An 8,659-nucleotide genomic window follows, 5' to 3' on the forward strand; every position below is an offset into this window, starting at 1 on the left:
AGGCCAAACGACGTGAGCCCCCAGCAAACTAGCATCCTGGTAAACAGCCAAAGCATCTAGCTTCAGGTGGCAATGGCGGAAAGCCGCCTCGTGCTCCCGCCGCCGACCTCAAAACGCCGCCCGGGAGGAAGAATGCGCCTCCACCACCACCGCCCAGCGGCACGGACACCCACCACTTCCCAGCCCTCAAGACGGACGGCGTTGCCGGCGCCCGGGCAACAGCGCCCAACACGGAAAACAACAGGTGAGCAACTGGGCTGGGACAGTATCCTCTCCTCCCCAACCCCCCTCTTCTCCAATCACCATCTCCGCGCTCGATGTGGAATAAAAAAAACAGATTGACGTCCTCCGGGCACAGAATCAAATTTCGCTCAACAAAATTCAAAATTTAGAGTCAAAATTGGCGTCGACCGCTCTGAGCCCGCAGAACTCGGACGCAATGGAGAGCGACGCGGAGCTGTCGCCTGCCCTCGTGACAGTGATCTCCGCGATGCAGGAGCGCTTATCCTCCAAAATGCGATCTATGATCGAGACCGCTATGGACCAGATCCTCACCAAGGTCATAATTGCCATACCCGCGGGGGTCTCAAAACACATCTCGGACAATCCCCGCCTCCTCCGTCGGTCGGGGCCCATTAGGGACGTATCCCGTCCTGCAAAATTCAACCGTCAGATCATTGATTCAGACAATGAGGACAGCTGCCCCGCTCCTGTCGCCACCCCCGTGGTACCGCAGGTAGCTGGCTCTGGGGCGGCCACTCTCTCATCCTCCTCCCAAAAAATGTTTATTCATGGCTAGACACTTTAATTAAAGGCGTTCTCCCACCTCCAATTCGGCCTTCTCTACTTTATTATCACAATAGACTGTAGAGGCTTTAAGGACCGCACTAAGCAGGCCAATTTCCGCCTCTATTTTGAAACCTTCGAGTCTTTACCAGCCGTGGTTGCCCTCCAGGGGCCAGGCCTGGGAGCCACACTTTCAAATTACACGACGTTCTAACAGGATCCCGCGTCTTGTATTCTCGTACACAAAGCATGCACAACCAACTTAGTGGATCTCGATCTCCAAATAGAATATTCCTATGTAATGGTGACCATCTTACCACTCTGCCGCAGGGACCCGCCATTGCATGTACTCAACGTGTACTGCTCTCCCAAACACAAGCGAGTGACATCCGTGGACCTCTTCAGCCGCGCGCTAACAGTAGCGGGTCGCGATCCTCTCCTGATCGTGGGGGACTTTAATGCTCCTAGTCAGCTGTGGGGGTATCACAAGGAGGAGTAGCGGACGTAAGCTGGCGGAACTTGCGTCCACGTTGGGCCTCACCCTCCAGACTGACCCCGTCCACCCAACACGGTTAGGAATCTCCGTGACACGGGATACCTGTCCGGACTTAACCTTCACTCGCAACATAAAACAGGCAGACTGGCTCAACACCGACGAAATCCTCGGTAGTGACCACTGCATCCTTAACATTACAATACACACACGCCCACTCAAACGTTCCACAACACAAGCATGTATCCCAGATTGGACAAAATTTTGACTCACTTGATAACACACCCATTTCCGAGCAGGGCTACTCAGCAGGGTCCCAACAGCTGCTGACACACCTTAGCTCGCATGAAACAGAGATTCAGCTTTCATAGGCGGTCAAGGACGTGGATGACCACCTTCTACACCTCTGGGAAGCCCGTCGCAGCCTCGTCCGCTGTTGGCGACGCCAGAAACACAACCGCAAGCTTAAAGCTCGAATTGCCGAGCTCACCCAGAAAGCGGCTGAGTACGCGGCCCAACGCGCTGACTCCAACTGGGTGGTAGATGTAACATGGCCGCGCGACAAATGTCCAGCCGCAACACATGGCGCCTCTTTCGAGCCCTCATCGACCCAAACCAAACACGTACCGAAACACAGAAACATTTGCGGAGAGTCATGCATGCTTTCTCTGGCAACACGACTCAACTGGCACAGAATCTCAAGGACCAGTATATGTGTACAGCCCAAAACCCCCGTGGCTCAGCATACTTTTATGCAGGCAGAGAGAACACAGAGCTGGATCAACTTTTTCAGCTCCATGATCTGCGGGCGGCTCTTGCCAAAATGAAACGGGATACTGCCGCGGGAAGGGATAAGGCCACCATCAAGCTATTGGCGAACCTGCCCGACTCGGCATACTAGTTCCTCCTTGACTACGTCAATGCAATTTGGCGCGGGGACACCCCCTACCAAGCGACTGGAAAACGGCTCTGGTAACCTTTATTCCTAAATCAGGCAAACCAAAAGACACAGATAACCTCCGCCCCATCTCTCTCGCCTCCTGTGTGGGAAAACTAATGGAGACGATGTACGGGAACGGCTATCTAAATATCTTGAAGAAAAACATGTAATCGCGGACACCATGTTCGGATTCCGCCCACACAGATCCGCTCAAGATGTCCTCCTGCAACTCAATCGGGAAGTCCTTGGCCCACTCGAATGCCACATAATGACCGGGTAGTACTCGCCTTAGATCTCAAAGGGGCATTTGATAACGCAACACACGAGATCATACTCACTAACTTAAGTCAGACCGACTGTGGCCTCAACACACTCCAATATATAAAGCAATTTATCACAGATCGTCAATCCTACATTCGCATCCAAGATATTGAGCATGGTCCTTACCTACTCAGCACGCGGGGAATCCGCCAAGGCGCGGTACGCTCCCCGCTGCTCTTCAATTTGGTTATGATGCACCTGCCAGCCCAGCTCGATGGTGTCTCTTGTGTGCAGCATGCCCTGTATGCCGATGACATCACCCTGTGGGCCACGCATGGCAGCATAGGGGACATTGAAACCAGCCTGAAAACAGCGGCGACGATAGTAGACCGCTACGCCCGCCGCTGTGGGCTTCAGTGTTCCCCACAAAAATCGCAATTTGTGCACGTCCGCCCCTCGCCAAAGTGCACAACTCAAATAACTGTTTCTTTAGACAGTGGTCCCATACACAAAGCTGATGAGATACGGGTGCTCGGACTTTACATTCACAAACAAAGACGGTCAGACACAACATTGGCCAAACTCCGTAAGGTGGGCGACGAGGTGGACCGCATGGTCCGCCAGGTTTCAAACAAACGCTGTGGATTACGAAGTAAAGATGCCTTGCGGCTGGCAAACGCCTTCGTGACCAGTCGGATTCTCTATTCGGCACCTTATCTCGACCTACGGAAACAAGAGGAGGATGTCCTTGAGGCTCTCCATCGCAAAATTATTAAATGTGCCCTAGACCTCCCCATCACTACTTCAAAACAGCCGTCTTATGGACCTTGGGGTGGTGAACACTTTCCGGGAGCTCCGGGAGGCGCACCTTACAAATCAGTACACGCGTTTATCGCAAACGGAGTCGGGTCGCCACTTTCTTGCTCGACTCCGTATCGAACACACACTCTCATGGAAGACAAGTTTCGCATCCCAGAACTGTGGAGACGCGCCCTCTGTGTGCGACTCTTCCAGCCAGTATGTCACACGAAGATCATAATGGTCGGCGCCTGGCACGAGCGGAAGCCCTAGCCCAACATTATGGCCACAAAACATGTGTATACTACGTGGACGCTTCCGGCCCTCACCATGGGGGATGGTACACGGCCGCTGTAGTTCACAACAGCAAAACGTTTAACGGTCTCACCTTCAGAGCCCACAGTACAACACACGCAGAAGAGGTGGCGATTGTTCTCGCGGCCTCACACTCAGATTCAAAATACATAATTACCGACTCGCGAGGAGGCTGTCGGAACGTCAGACAAAGCTGGACTCCCTTACTAGCCTATCAAATCTACTCAACTTGCATACGGGATGCGGACCCCGCACTCCATTACCTTATATGGTATGGGCCCCTGCTCATCAGGGGTTGGCAGGAAACGAGGCAGCAGACACATCCGCCCGCGCGCTCTCTCACCGGGCTGTTTTTTCCTCCCCGCTTGATCAGGAACCCGATTTTATTCCAGCCTACACCTTCAAAGATATCACGATGTACTCTCAGAATTGTCATCGCCTTTACCCCTGCCCATGTGGAGGCTTCAAAAAGGTGGCTGAGCAGCTCCGTCTCCGCCTTTTCACCAATGCATAGCTGTGCCCGGCAGCACTAAAACATTTTCACCCCTCCTTTAGTGGCAGCTGCCCACACTGTGGAGCGGTGTCTTCTGACATCTATCACTTGCTGTGGGCCTGCCACTCTAATCCGGATGTTCCCCCCATCCCCAACCCAAGCCGGGAGGACTGGGAGGCGATCCTGCTCAGCTGTCACGATTTACAGGCCCAAGAAGCCTTAATCGGGCGCGCCCGGGCGGCGGCAACCGCCACTGCGGTCCCAAACTAGGGACCTCCACCTAGTGCATGTAAGGACCAGTCCCATATGGGCTGATCCGAACATACCTCCAGGCCCTTGTATAGGAATGACGACCTACAACTAATAAAACTTCAGTGGCAGGCATGCCCCCGTCGCAAGCGGCGTTGTTGTTGTTGTGGCTGTATAAGAAGAAGGAAAAGAAAATGCACGGGGCTTGCTACTGGCTCTGTAGCTGAGCCATCTCTGCTTCCTGATTTGTTTATAGGATGGGAAAGGCGCGGTAACTGTCTCACTTGATTTCTGTGGACACCGCAACTGCGCCGTAAGGGAAGGAAGGAACATGGAAGAGAAAGTGGAAAGAGAGAAAGAGGAGCCGTAGTGGAGGGCTACGGAGTAATTTCGACCACCTGGGGATCTTTAACGTGCGCCGACATCGACACAGCACACCTCCGCTGCCTCGTGCAGACAGAAGAGAATATAGAGAAGAAAGAAAAGGAAGAGGGAGAGAAAGACGCACGCCGCAACAACAAAAGCCGTCGTCCACCACCGAAACGATGGTGGGTGCAATGACGGCCTACAACAAATAAAAATTATGTGGCAGACTAGCCCTCGCCGCAAGCGGTGGTGACCCACCTGTCCCAGCCCCATCAGTGGAGTACCAGTCTCAGCATCGTTGGGGCAGGCACCCAGCAGCACGCGCACGGTAAAGATCCCCTGGTGGTTGAAATTGCTCTGTAGCTGTCCACTACGGCTCCTCTTTCTCTCTTTCCACTTTCACTCCCACCTTCCTCCCTTCCCTTATGGCGCGGTTGAGGTGTCAAGTGAGACAGTTACCGCGCCTTTCCTTTCCTATCAATCAAGGGTCCTCAGAAAGAGTGTGACAGATACAGCGCCTTTTCTGTCAGCAAATTAATATTGTTATCTTATAATGGACCTTGTTTTGTTCAGGTATCACCCTAATAGCCCTGATCTGTACAGCGGCCAAAATAGTCAGGACAATAATGAGATTAGCAGTTGAGAAGCAGTGAGATGTTCCACCAGTGACGAAGCGCGAGGTTAAGAAAGCTTTAGAATGTTTGAAAAGGCGGAAAGCAGCTGGTGAGGCTCAGTTAACTACAGATATGTTGAGGGACCGAGAACATCGTGCTAGGCAAACTGACAACTATGTATACGCAATGTCTGGCGTCATCGACGGTACCATGACCATGGAAGAACACAAACATTACCTTAATTCATGGGAATGAAGACGCTAAGTGCTTAAAACATTACAGATCAATCAGTTACTATTTATTACGCATAACGTAGTCACTGGGGTGATCGCTAATAGAATCAAGTCAACCTTAGGCTGCAATAAAGCCAAAGACCAAGTAGGTTTTCGGAAAGGGTACTCTAATGTCTGTCATAGACATACCATTACCCAGGCGATAGAAACATGCTCGGAATATAACCAGCCCTTTAGATCATTTTCATTTATTACGAAAAAAATGCATTGATTCAGTAGAAACCTCGGCGGTCTAGCAAGCTTTGCGAAATCAGGGTGTATACAAGCCGTATGTGAAAGTACTGGAAGATATATATTGGCTGGACAGCAACCAGAGTTCTGCATAACGAAACTAACACAATTTATCTAAAGAATTGTGCTATAGGCAAGAAGACACTATCTCTCAAGTACTATTCTTGATTAGAAAAAGTGTTAGGGCATGGAATTATAGCAGTTACGGATAATCTAAAGTATCATGCCTTCAATGGACCGCCATCAGCTCAATGTTGAGGGAAACCGCCCCAATATTGGGACCATTAAGGGTGTTTTTTGGGGCACTACCCGTGCCAATATGTAATCCAATCTACTAGACTGACTTTCCAACAATGGCCCTCAATGGCAGACTAGGTTATTTATTGGCATGCAGCTTCACTGAACGGCTACTCAATATCTTGCACCCAAATATACCCACTAGCTCCTATGTAACGTACATCAAGCCACTCGCACTGACTATCCAATACTTACAACCAAGGTTACTCACTGGCTTTTAATAACTGCTATCCAGATAGCCCACATCGCTATCCCACATCGCTCACCCAAGCTTCTCCACTGGCTTTGTATAATTGGCATACAGGCAATTCCCATTATTGTTTAATGTTGTTTTTGTGACTACTTTTTGATTTGATGGGTGTTACGGGGCAGAGGCAGCTAAGGCCATCATGCGGCAAACACAGGGTTCAGTTTGGTTTTGTGCAGGCATTTTACATGCAGCTAAAATATATACACAGCATCCTGAAAATATACATGCATTCACATAAAAAGCGAGAATTGTTCGTTTCATGGATTTTTATTAGGTGCGCATGTGGGACATAGAGAAAAAAAAACTATAGACAGAATTCTTTCAGACTTCCAGGACTTCACCTCTGGTTAGGTCCATTGACAAGGTGTCGGCAGATCCCAGGTTGTAGGAAGACGCCGCATTGAAGGCAGCTTCAGGTGTCTGCCAAGCCAGCATCTCTAGCATGCGCCTTTTGTTCTCGGTTATAAGGGCAGCAGCTTTCAGCAGCCCTAGCCTATGTATGCTCGAGCAGCTTGCATGTCACCACCGTCCTTTCGTACAAACATCTGCTACCGGGAAAAAATAAGAGACAAATAAGAGACATAAGAGACAATATTGTGCAGAATTGCTTTTTTTTTTAGTACAGCTTGGCCAAACTGCTCATGAGCAGTAAAATCTGCCACTGCTACAAACTTAGTTTGTCCAAGTCAGTGTGCTGAAATCGGAATTCATTAAAAATGCATATTTTCTCTTTTGCGCAATAGAGTTAAAGCAAAAGCGTTTCTTACTCTTACATAAAGCGCAAATAAGCACATTCTGTTAATCTTATCAGGTGCCAACGACTGACAAGATGATTAATTTCCAGGTAATGCTCCCGCACTGTATAAATATGAATATCTTACCGTTCATCGAGCACAGCCGTGCATGCAACGTCAACCGAAGCAGCACAAGAGGAAATTGACACGCAAAGGTCTGTCCTAGTGATCGCGAGTCTTTCTTTCTGCAGGGAAGTGTAGACACATGGGAGGCAAATAAAGCAACAAAGGCTCCCAAAAACCTACTCTGTTACGAGCATATATCTTAAAATAAAGGGTCAGTGGTACTCACACTGAGCTGCAGACTGTTCCGCGAGACGGGACGAAGCATGTCGTCGTTCTACTGTATATTCTTCGAGTGCGAGCGGAGCGGCAGCAGACAACCCGCGAGGCGCGCACCTGCGCTACTAGAGGGAAGGGAAGAGCGAAGAGAGGGCGCGCCGGCGCCAGTCTTGCAAGCGCGGCAGTGCTGTCCGCATGGTTTCATATGACACCATATGTTGGAATTCGCCGGGGTTAAATGAACGCTGCTGAGGCGTAGGAACGAAGAATTGTGTAGGCTGCCACGGCGAAGGCTGGCGCCGCTGCGTCGCAGACAGGCGCCTGTCTAACACTGCTATAAAGAACGTACTGTCTTAGCCAAAAGCAACCAGGCTGCACGATTTGCTTCTCAGCCCTGTAGTTGAGCGTTTTACAGGACAGGCCAAATTAGTAATCACCTGTGCTGGAAAAAAGCCCATCATGTGTATCTGTAAAGACCATTTTTTGCCTTTTGAAAGAGATCAAGGGCTCCAAACACGGTTGAGAAGGAAGCCATTCAGCCTAGTTACTTTTGCCGAAAACGGTACGTTTTTTCGGAACTGTTAGAGCGAACTAACGTAACTTCTAGATCGAAATACCCTCGCTCTGGTTGCAATGTGTTTTGATAATAATCCTAAAAAGCATGGGGAATCTTCCCAAACTACCACACAGGAACAAGCATTTAAGCGCGTGATATTAAGCCGACTTTGCAAACATATTCGAAGGCAGGTTATGAGAGTTATACACGCACTTATACAGCTTTCGGACAGAAATAATTGCCTTGAAGAGTAGCATGACCAGGCAACAATAATGTTATGACAAATATTTTAGTGGTGAGCACGCATTCATAATTTTTTTTTGTTTTCTGCAAAACAAAAAAAAAAAATTCTTTGACACTTATTTCAAGACTCCAATCGTGGAGTTTCTATGCTTCAAGCTTCTTCAATATTTTTTCTTTAGTGTCTTTACCAGGAAACTTTAAGTCCGAACTAGTTAACAGCTGCCACGGCAAGTACACAGCTTATAGTAAAAAGCTGGGCAGCATGCAATGCTATTGAATTTAAATACACTTCCTTCCAGAACATCTGAAAAAGCTAGATATTTTTCTTTACTAGGCGAAGGTAGAGAATGTATACAAAGCATAACGTTTAATTTCTTAATGTGGGGGGATCTACCTCT

General features: G+C 49.3%; 1 long non-coding RNA gene across 1 annotated transcript; it reads right to left on the reverse strand.

Annotated features, from left to right (window-relative positions):
• Positions 1-6,642: 6,642 nt before the first annotated feature.
• LOC146174385 (uncharacterized) lies at positions 6,643-7,600 on the reverse strand. The gene is made up of 3 exons (XR_014702115.1): positions 7,473-7,600; positions 7,268-7,365; positions 6,643-6,931 (listed from the first exon to the last, which is right to left on the reverse strand). It is a non-coding gene; the product is annotated as an uncharacterized LOC146174385 (long non-coding RNA).
• Positions 7,601-8,659: the final 1,059 nt, after the last annotated feature.

Source organism: Amblyomma maculatum, chromosome 11, assembly GCF_055883805.1.
Source record: "Amblyomma maculatum isolate TAMU_Amacu chromosome 11, ASM5588380v1, whole genome shotgun sequence".
NCBI lineage: Eukaryota > Metazoa > Arthropoda > Arachnida > Ixodida > Ixodidae > Amblyomma > Amblyomma maculatum.